Genomic DNA, 9,498 nt, shown 5'->3' on the forward strand with positions numbered 1-9,498 from the left:
AGCTGTACATTATACGGCTGGCTTGAAAAACATAGTACGAAGGAGGAAACAAGGAAATTCTAGTAAAACTAAGGAAGATTGGTCTATTTTCCTTTTCTTTTATTACCTTAAGATCCAAAACTAGCCAGCCCTAGCTGTACATTATACGGCTGGCTTGAAAAACATAGTACGAAGGAGGAAACAAGGAAATTCTAGTAAAACTAAGGAAGATTGGTCTATTATCCTTTTCTTTTATTACCTTAAGATCCAAAACTAGCCAGCCCTAGCTGTACATTATACGGCTGGCTTGAAAAACATAGTACGAAGGAGGAAACAAGGAAATTCTAGTAAAACTAAGGAAGATTGGTCTATTTTCCTTTTCTTTTATTACCTTAAGATCCAAAACTAGCCAGCCCTAGCTGTACATTATACGGCTGGCTTGAAAAAACATAGTACGAAGGAGGAAACAAGGAAATTCTAGTAAAACTAAGGAAGATTGGTCTATTATCCTTTTCTTTTATTACCTTAAGATCCAAAACTAGCCAGCCCTAGCTGTACATTATACGGCTGGCTTGAAAAAACATAGCACGAAGGAGGAAACAAGGAAATTCTAGTAAAACTAAGGAAGATTGGTCTATTTTCCTTTTCTTTTATTACCTTAAGATCCAAAACTAGCCAGCCCTAGCTGTACATTATACGGCTGGCTTGAAAAACATAGTATGAAGGAGGAAACAAGGAAATTCTAGTAAAACTAAGGAAGATTGGTCTATTTTCCTTTTCTTTTATTACCTTAAGATCCAAAACTAGCCAGCCCTAGCTGTACATTATACGGCTGGCTTGAAAAACATAGTACGAAGGAGGAAACAAGGAAATTCTAGTAAAACTAAGGAAGATTGGTCTATTATCCTTTTCTTTTATTACCTTAAGATCCAAAACTAGCCAGCCCTAGCTGTACATTATACGGCTGGCTTGAAAAAACATAGTACGAAGGAGGAAACAAGGAAATTCTAGTAAAACTAAGGAAGATTGGTCTATTTTCCTTTTCTTTTATTACCTTAAGCTCCAAAACTAGCCAGCCGTAGCTGTACATTATACGGCTGGCTTGAAAAAACATAGTACGAAGGAGGAAACAAGGAAATTCTAGTAAAACTAAGGAAGATTGGTCTATTTTCCTTTTCTTTTATTACCTTAAGCTCCAAAACTAGCCAGCCCTAGCTGTACATTATACGGCTGGCTTGAAAAAACATAGTACGAAGGAGGAAACAAGGAAATTCTAGTAAAACTAAGGAAGATTGGTCTATTTTCCTTTTCTTTTATTACCTTAAGCTCCAAAACTAGCCAGCCGTAGCTGTACATTATACGGCTGGCTTGAAAAAACATAGTACGAAGGAGGAAACAAGGAAATTCTAGTAAAACTAAGGAAGATTGGTCTATTTTCCTTTTCTTTTATTACCTTAAGATCCAAAACTAGCCAGCCCTAGCTGTACATTATACGGCTGGCTTGAAAAACATAGTACGAAGGAGGAAACAAGGAAATTCTAGTGAAACTAAGGAAGATTGGTCTATATTCCTTTTCTTTTATTACCTTAAGCTCCAAAACTAGCCAGCCCTAGCTGTACATTATACGGCTGGCTTGAAAAAACATAGCACGAAGGAGGAAACAAGGAAATTCTAGTAAAACTAAGGAAGATTGGTCTATTTTCCTTTTCTTTTATTACCTTAAGATCCAAAACTAGCCAGCCCTAGCTGTACATTATACGGCTGGCTTGAAAAACATAGTACGAAGGAGGAAACAAGGAAATTCTAGTAAAACTAAGGAAGATTGGTCTATTTTCCTTTTCTTTTATTACCTTAAGATCCAAAACTAGCCAGCCCTAGCTGTACATTATACGGCTGGCTTGAAAAACATAGTACGAAGGAGGAAACAAGGAAATTCTAGTAAAACTAAGGAAGATTGGTCTATTTTCCTTTTCTTTTATTACCTTAAGATCCAAAACTAGCCAGCCCTAGCTGTACATTATACGGCTGGCTTGAAAAACATAGTACGAAGGAGGAAACAAGGAAATTCTAGTAAAACTAAGGAAGATTGGTCTATTATCCTTTTCTTTTATTACCTTAAGATCCAAAACTAGCCAGCCCTAGCTGTACATTATTCGGCTGGCTTGAAAAACATAGTACGAAGGAGGAAACAAGGAAATTCTAGTAAAACTAAGGAAGATTGGTCTATTTTCCTTTTCTTTTATTACCTTAAGATCCAAAACTAGCCAGCCCTAGCTGTACATTATACGGCTGGCTTGAAAAAACATAGTACGAAGGAGGAAACAAGGAAATTCTAGTAAAACTAAGGAAGATTGGTCTATTTTCCTTTTCTTTTATTACCTTAAGATCCAAAACTAGCCAGCCCTAGCTGTACATTATACGGCTGGCTTGAAAAACATAGTACGAAGGAGGAAACAAGGAAATTCTAGTAAAACTAAGGAAGATTGGTCTATTATCCTTTTCTTTTATTACCTTAAGATCCAAAACTAGCCAGCCCTAGCTGTACATTATACGGCTGGCTTGAAAAAACATAGCACGAAGGAGGAAACAAGGAAATTCTAGTAAAACTAAGGAAGATTGGTCTATTTTCCTTTTCTTTTATTACCTTAAGATCCAAAACTAGCCAGCCCTAGCTGTACATTATACGGCTGGCTTGAAAAACATAGTACGAAGGAGGAAACAAGGAAATTCTAGTGAAACTAAGGAAGATTGGTCTATTTTCCTTTTCTTTTATTACCTTAAGCTCCAAAACTAGCCAGCCGTAGCTGTACATTATACGGCTGGCTTGAAAAACATAGTACGAAGCAGTAAACAAGGGAATTCTAGTAAAACTAAGGAAGATTGGTCTATTTTCCTTTTCTTTTATTACCTTAAGATCCAAAACTAGCCAGCCCTAGCTGTACATTATACGGCTGGCTTGAAAAACATAGTACGAAGGAGGAAACAAGGAAATTCTAGTAAAACTAAGGAAGATTGGTCTATTTTCCTTTTCTTTTATTACCTTAAGCTCCAAAACTAGCCAGCCCTAGCTGTACATTATACGGCTGGCTTGAAAAACATAGTACGAAGGAGGAAACAAGGAAATTCTAGTAAAACTAAGGAAGATTGGTCTATTTTCCTTTTCTTTTATTACCTTAAGATCCAAAACTAGCCAGCCCTAGCTGTACATTATACGGCTGGCTTGAAAAAACATAGTACGAAGGGGGAAACAAGGAAATTCTAGTAAAACTAAGGAAGATTGGTCTATTATCCTTTTCTTTTATTACCTTAAGATCCAAAACTAGCCAGCCCTAGCTGTACATTATACGGCTGGCTTGAAAAAACATAGCACGAAGGAGGAAACAAGGAAATTCTAGTAAAACTAAGGAAGATTGGTCTATTTTCCTTTTCTTTTATTACCTTAAGATCCAAAACTAGCCAGCCCTAGCTGTACATTATACGGCTGGCTTGAAAAACATAGTATGAAGGAGGAAACAAGGAAATTCTAGTAAAACTAAGGAAGATTGGTCTATTTTCCTTTTCTTTTATTACCTTAAGATCCAAAACTAGCCAGCCCTAGCTGTACATTATACGGCTGGCTTGAAAAACATAGTACGAAGGAGGAAACAAGGAAATTCTAGTAAAACTAAGGAAGATTGGTCTATTTTCCTTTTCTTTTATTACCTTAAGATCCAAAACTAGCCAGCCCTAGCTGTACATTATACGGCTGGCTTGAAAAACATAGTACGAAGGAGGAAACAAGGAAATTCTAGTAAAACTAAGGAAGATTGGTCTATTTTCCTTTTCTTTTATTACCTTAAGATCCAAAACTAGCCAGCCCTAGCTGTACATTATACGGCTGGCTTGAAAAAACATAGTACGAAGGAGGAAACAAGGAAATTCTAGTAAAATTGAGACTCACTTTTCTACTTTTCTCTATTTTGAGAACGTTTTGCTCTAAAACTGTACTTGCTCTAATGCTGTACATTGTACGCCTGGCTTCAATATAGAAATAAGTAGCCAGAAACAAGGAAATTCTAGTAAAACTAAGGAAGATTGGTCTATTTTCCTTTTCTTTTATTACCTTATGATCCAAAACTAGCCAGCCCTAGCTGTACATTATACGGCTGGCTTGAAAAAACATAGTACGAAGGAGGAAACAAGGAAATTCTAGTAAAACTAAGGAAGATTGGTCTACTATTCTCTATTTAGGTAACTTTTAGGTCCAAAACTAGCCAGCCCTAGCTGTACATTATACGGCTGGCTTGAAAAAACATAGCACGAAGGAGGAAACAAGGAAATTCTAGTAAAACTAAGGAAGATTGGTCTATTTTCCTTTTCTTTTATTACCTTAAGATCCAAAACTAGCCAGCCCTAGCTGTACATTATACGGCTGGCTTGAAAAACATAGTACGAAGGAGGAAACAAGGAAATTCTAGTAAAACTAAGGAAGATTGGTCTATTTTCCTTTTCTTTTATTACCTTAAGATCCAAAACTAGCCAGCCCTAGCTGTACATTATACGGCTGGCTTGAAAAACATAGTACGAAGGAGGAAACAAGGAAATTCTAGTAAAACTAAGGAAGATTGGTCTATTTTCCTTTTCTTTTATTACCTTAAGATCCAAAACTAGCCAGCCCTAGCTGTACATTATACGGCTGGCTTGAAAAACATAGTACGAAGGAGGAAACAAGGAAATTCTAGTAAAACTAAGGAAGATTGGTCTATTATCCTTTTCTTTTATTACCTTAAGATCCAAAACTAGCCAGCCCTAGCTGTACATTATACGGCTGGCTTGAAAAACATAGTACGAAGGAGGAAACAAGGAAATTCTAGTAAAACTAAGGAAGATTGGTCTATTTTCCTTTTCTTTTATTACCTTAAGATCCAAAACTAGCCAGCCCTAGCTGTACATTATACGGCTGGCTTGAAAAAACATAGTACGAAGGAGGAAACAAGGAAATTCTAGTAAAACTAAGGAAGATTGGTCTATTATCCTTTTCTTTTATTACCTTAAGATCCAAAACTAGCCAGCCCTAGCTGTACATTATACGGCTGGCTTGAAAAAACATAGCACGAAGGAGGAAACAAGGAAATTCTAGTAAAACTAAGGAAGATTGGTCTATTTTCCTTTTCTTTTATTACCTTAAGATCCAAAACTAGCCAGCCCTAGCTGTACATTATACGGCTGGCTTGAAAAACATAGTATGAAGGAGGAAACAAGGAAATTCTAGTAAAACTAAGGAAGATTGGTCTATTTTCCTTTTCTTTTATTACCTTAAGATCCAAAACTAGCCAGCCCTAGCTGTACATTATACGGCTGGCTTGAAAAACATAGTACGAAGGAGGAAACAAGGAAATTCTAGTAAAACTAAGGAAGATTGGTCTATTATCCTTTTCTTTTATTACCTTAAGATCCAAAACTAGCCAGCCCTAGATGTACATTATACGGCTGGCTTGAAAAAACATAGTACGAAGGAGGAAACAAGGAAATTCTAGTAAAACTAAGGAAGATTGGTCTATTTTCCTTTTCTTTTATTACCTTAAGATCCAAAACTAGCCAGCCCTAGCTGTACATTATACGGCTGGCTTGAAAAACATAGTACGAAGGAGGAAACAAGGAAATTCTAGTAAAACTAAGGAAGATTGGTCTATTTTCCTTTTCTTTTATTACCTTAAGATCCAAAACTAGCCAGCCCTAGCTGTACATTATACGGCTGGCTTGAAAAACATAGTACGAAGGAGGAAACAAGGAAATTCTAGTAAAACTAAGGAAGATTGGTCTATTTTCCTTTTCTTTTATTACCTTAAGATCCAAAACTAGCCAGCCCTAGCTGTACATTATACGGCTGGCTTGAAAAAACATAGTACGAAGGAGGAAACAAGGAAATTCTAGTAAAATTGAGACTCACTTTTCTACTTTTCTCTATTTTGAGAACGTTTTGCTCTAAAACTGTACTTGCTCTAATGCTGTACATTGTACGCCTGGCTTCAATATAGAAATAAGTAGCCAGAAACAAGGAAATTCTAGTAAAACTAAGGAAGATTGGTCTATTTTCCTTTTCTTTTATTACCTTATGATCCAAAACTAGCCAGCCCTAGCTGTACATTATACGGCTGGCTTGAAAAAACATAGTACGAAGGAGGAAACAAGGAAATTCTAGTAAAACTAAGGAAGATTGGTCTACTATTCTCTATTTAGGTAACTTTTAGGTCCAAAACTAGCCAGCCCTAGCTGTACATTATACGGCTGGCTTGAAAAACATAGTACGAAGGAGGAAACAAGGAAATTCTAGTAAAACTAAGGAAGATTGGTCTATTTTCCTTTTCTTTTATTACCTTAAGATCCAAAACTAGCCAGCCCTAGCTGTACATTATACGGCTGGCTTGAAAAAACATAGTACGAAGGAGGAAACAAGGAAATTCTAGTAAAACTAAGAAAGTTTCGTTTACTTTTATCTATTTAGATAACCTCTAGGTCCAAAACTATCTAATTCTCGATGTATATTGTACGCCTAGCTTGAAAATATGAAACGAGATACGGGAAACAAGGAAATTCTAGTAAAAATAAGAAAGATTTCTATTTTTGTCTATTTTGACTGGCTTTACATCTAAAACTGGCTTTACTCGTTTACAATGTGTACCTGGATTGAAGATGCAATGTTAGAAGCCTAAAAAAAAATATATTCTTTTAAAATCAGGGTAGCAAATATTTTGTCCATTGTACTGTTATTGTAAGGTGCTCGCCTGACGGTCTTTGACCAAGGCACTCACGTTGGTTAGATTGTTTAAAGTACCTTTTCTGTTGTACAATAAACGTTTAAATTAATAAATAATAGTAAAAGTTTCTATAGTATTTCTACTTTGCCCTTTTTATAGCGCCTCTAGTTCGAAAACTAATAAATAAGGTGTGTTATGTACGCCTAGATTTAAAATGCAATGTTAGATACGGGAAATAAGGAAATTATAGAAAAACCTCTATTTGATCTCTATTTTGATAATCTTTAGATCCTAAACTTGGTAATCTAAGGTGTAAAATGGTCACCTATACTAAAAATATAATGTTAGAAAATGGAAATAAGGAAATTGTACTAAAACTATGGTTGGCCTTTTTCTTTACTCTCATTGTAATAACTTAGGAAAACTTAGTAACTATCTGCTAGTTTAGCCAAAAAAAGTGATTTTCACTGAACTGACACAGCTGTTGGCAGCTTACTAAAAATTGTGATTATAAGCACTTACCGTAAGGGACATCCTAATGGAATACGTTGCTCCAATGTTCCTTCTTCGTCCAGCACTGCTTTACACGAGGTAGATATTACGAGAAAACTCTTGTGGCAGCCATCTTCGATCAGTAAGTGGCGAACTTAATGGAAACATACGGCCAGTATTCCTTATCTTATTTTTCCATAAAATAAAAAATATTCAGTTTCTCGTTAGAATGAAAAGAGTAAAAAAGAGAAAGTAATGTTCGATTGACCAATCTTTTCGCTGTGTCTGACATAATTTTTTTTTTATTACATAATTTTCTAATTTATCAAATACCTATGGGAAAAAAATTAGTAAAAAAAAATTAAGTTATGTTTTTCTAAGAAATAACTAGCCATAAAGAATTGGCTAATCACAGTGAAGTATTAGATGTGTGAAATGTAGGCGGTGCCTGGATCTAGTTAGCTCGCCCCACCTACTTCAAATAGGCTACGCCCCTACCAATGAAAACAACGCTTTCACATTGGAAAATGGTGGTCGTTTGAAAGCATTGCACTGCCATTACAGATCATATTTTTATCTTCTATGCATGTTCGATAGCAAAGAGAAGTAGTTAATAACCATTTAATTTTGTTTCACCAAAAAAACTGTAATATTTATCAGATCCAGTGACGAAGAAAATTAAAAACTTACAATTAAAAAGTAGAAGTTCTAAAAAATTAAGAATTGTCACTTGTTTTCACTAAATAAAATTAAGTTTCTATCGCAGACATCTTTATACTAAGACATTACCGGATAGTTAATTTTAACATATAATTGAGGTAGGGTAAAGCTGGAAGTAAAAGTTTAGGAAGATGTAAGAAAAGATGTGAATCCAACATCAAAGACAGTGATAGATAGTAAAGTATGGTAGTTCACAATAAGGCACAATAAGCCTCTTGAGGCTGTGGTGCCGCGGGGCATAGGTCCCGTCCCGCTTTTTTATCTTAATCGTAGTATAATCAGTTTTATATAAGTATTAATCAGTTGAAAATAACGATGTTGAGAGTCCAAACAACAAATGTGTTGGTCATTCTAACTATTATTTCCTTCGTTTTTAAAGTTGTTTTTCTTAATTTGAACGACCTATATTGTATATTTTAGCTCTGCTATTGATATGGATAGTAGCAGCCAAAACACACTAATTTGCTGGTCTTCTATTATTTCGAACTTTTTCCTTCGTTTTTAAAGTTGTTTTTCTTAATTTGAACGACCTATATTGTATATTTTAGCTCTGCTATTGATATGGATAGTAGCAGCCAAAACACACTAATTTGCTGGTCTTCTAACTATTATTTCGAACTTTTTCCTTCGTTTTTAAAGTTGTTTTTCTTAATTTGAACGACCTATATTGTATATTTTAGCTCTGCTATTGATATGGATAGTAGCAGCCAAAACACACTAATTTGCTGGTCTTCTATTATTTCGAACTTTTTCCTTCGTTTTTAAAGTTGTTTTTCTTAATTTGAACGACCTATATTGTATATTTTAGCTCTGCTATTGATATGGATAGTAGCAGCCAAAACACACTAATTTGCTGGTCTTCTAACTATTATTTCGAACTTTTTCCTTCGTTTTTAAAGTTGTTTTTCTTAATTTGAACGACCTATATTGTATATTTTAGCTCTGCTATTGATATGGATAGTAGCAGCCAAAACACACTAATTTGCTGGTCTTCTAACTATTATTTCGAACTTTTTCCTTCGTTTTTAAAGTTGTTTTTCTTAATTTGAACGACCTATATTGTATATTTTAGCTCTGCTATTGATATGGATAGTAGCAGCCAAAACACACTAATTTGCTGGTCTTCTAACTATTATTTCGAACTTTTTCCTTCGTTTTTAAAGTTGTTTTTCTTAATTTGAACGACCTATATTGTATATTTTAGCTCTGCTATTGATATCGGTAGGGTTAGCCCTAAAACACTAATTTGCTGGTCATTCCACATAATTTAATCTATTTTCCTAATACTTTTCTAGGTGTCGTTAGTGTTTACAACTAATTTGGTTTAGCACTTCCAAGCTAAGAGAAGCTGTAGTTCACGTTCACACTCATTTTTGTTAAAATGGAATTGCTGAGATATTGAAAGTTTTTTTCTTTAGATTATAAACTATCAAAGGGAGGTTCATTAAACGCTCTGCAGTATTTCATTTTTTTGTATGCAAATAAATTACAATTTTATATGAAGTTTGATAAATTCTTTAAATAAGAATAAATTCAACTGCAACTCATATTCAGATGTTTTCAAGCTGTG

The sequence above is a fragment of the Rhodnius prolixus genome, unplaced genomic scaffold (assembly GCF_049639745.1).
Source record: "Rhodnius prolixus isolate KJV_2025 unplaced genomic scaffold, Rpr scaffold_8, whole genome shotgun sequence".
NCBI classification, from domain to species: domain Eukaryota; kingdom Metazoa; phylum Arthropoda; class Insecta; order Hemiptera; family Reduviidae; genus Rhodnius; species Rhodnius prolixus.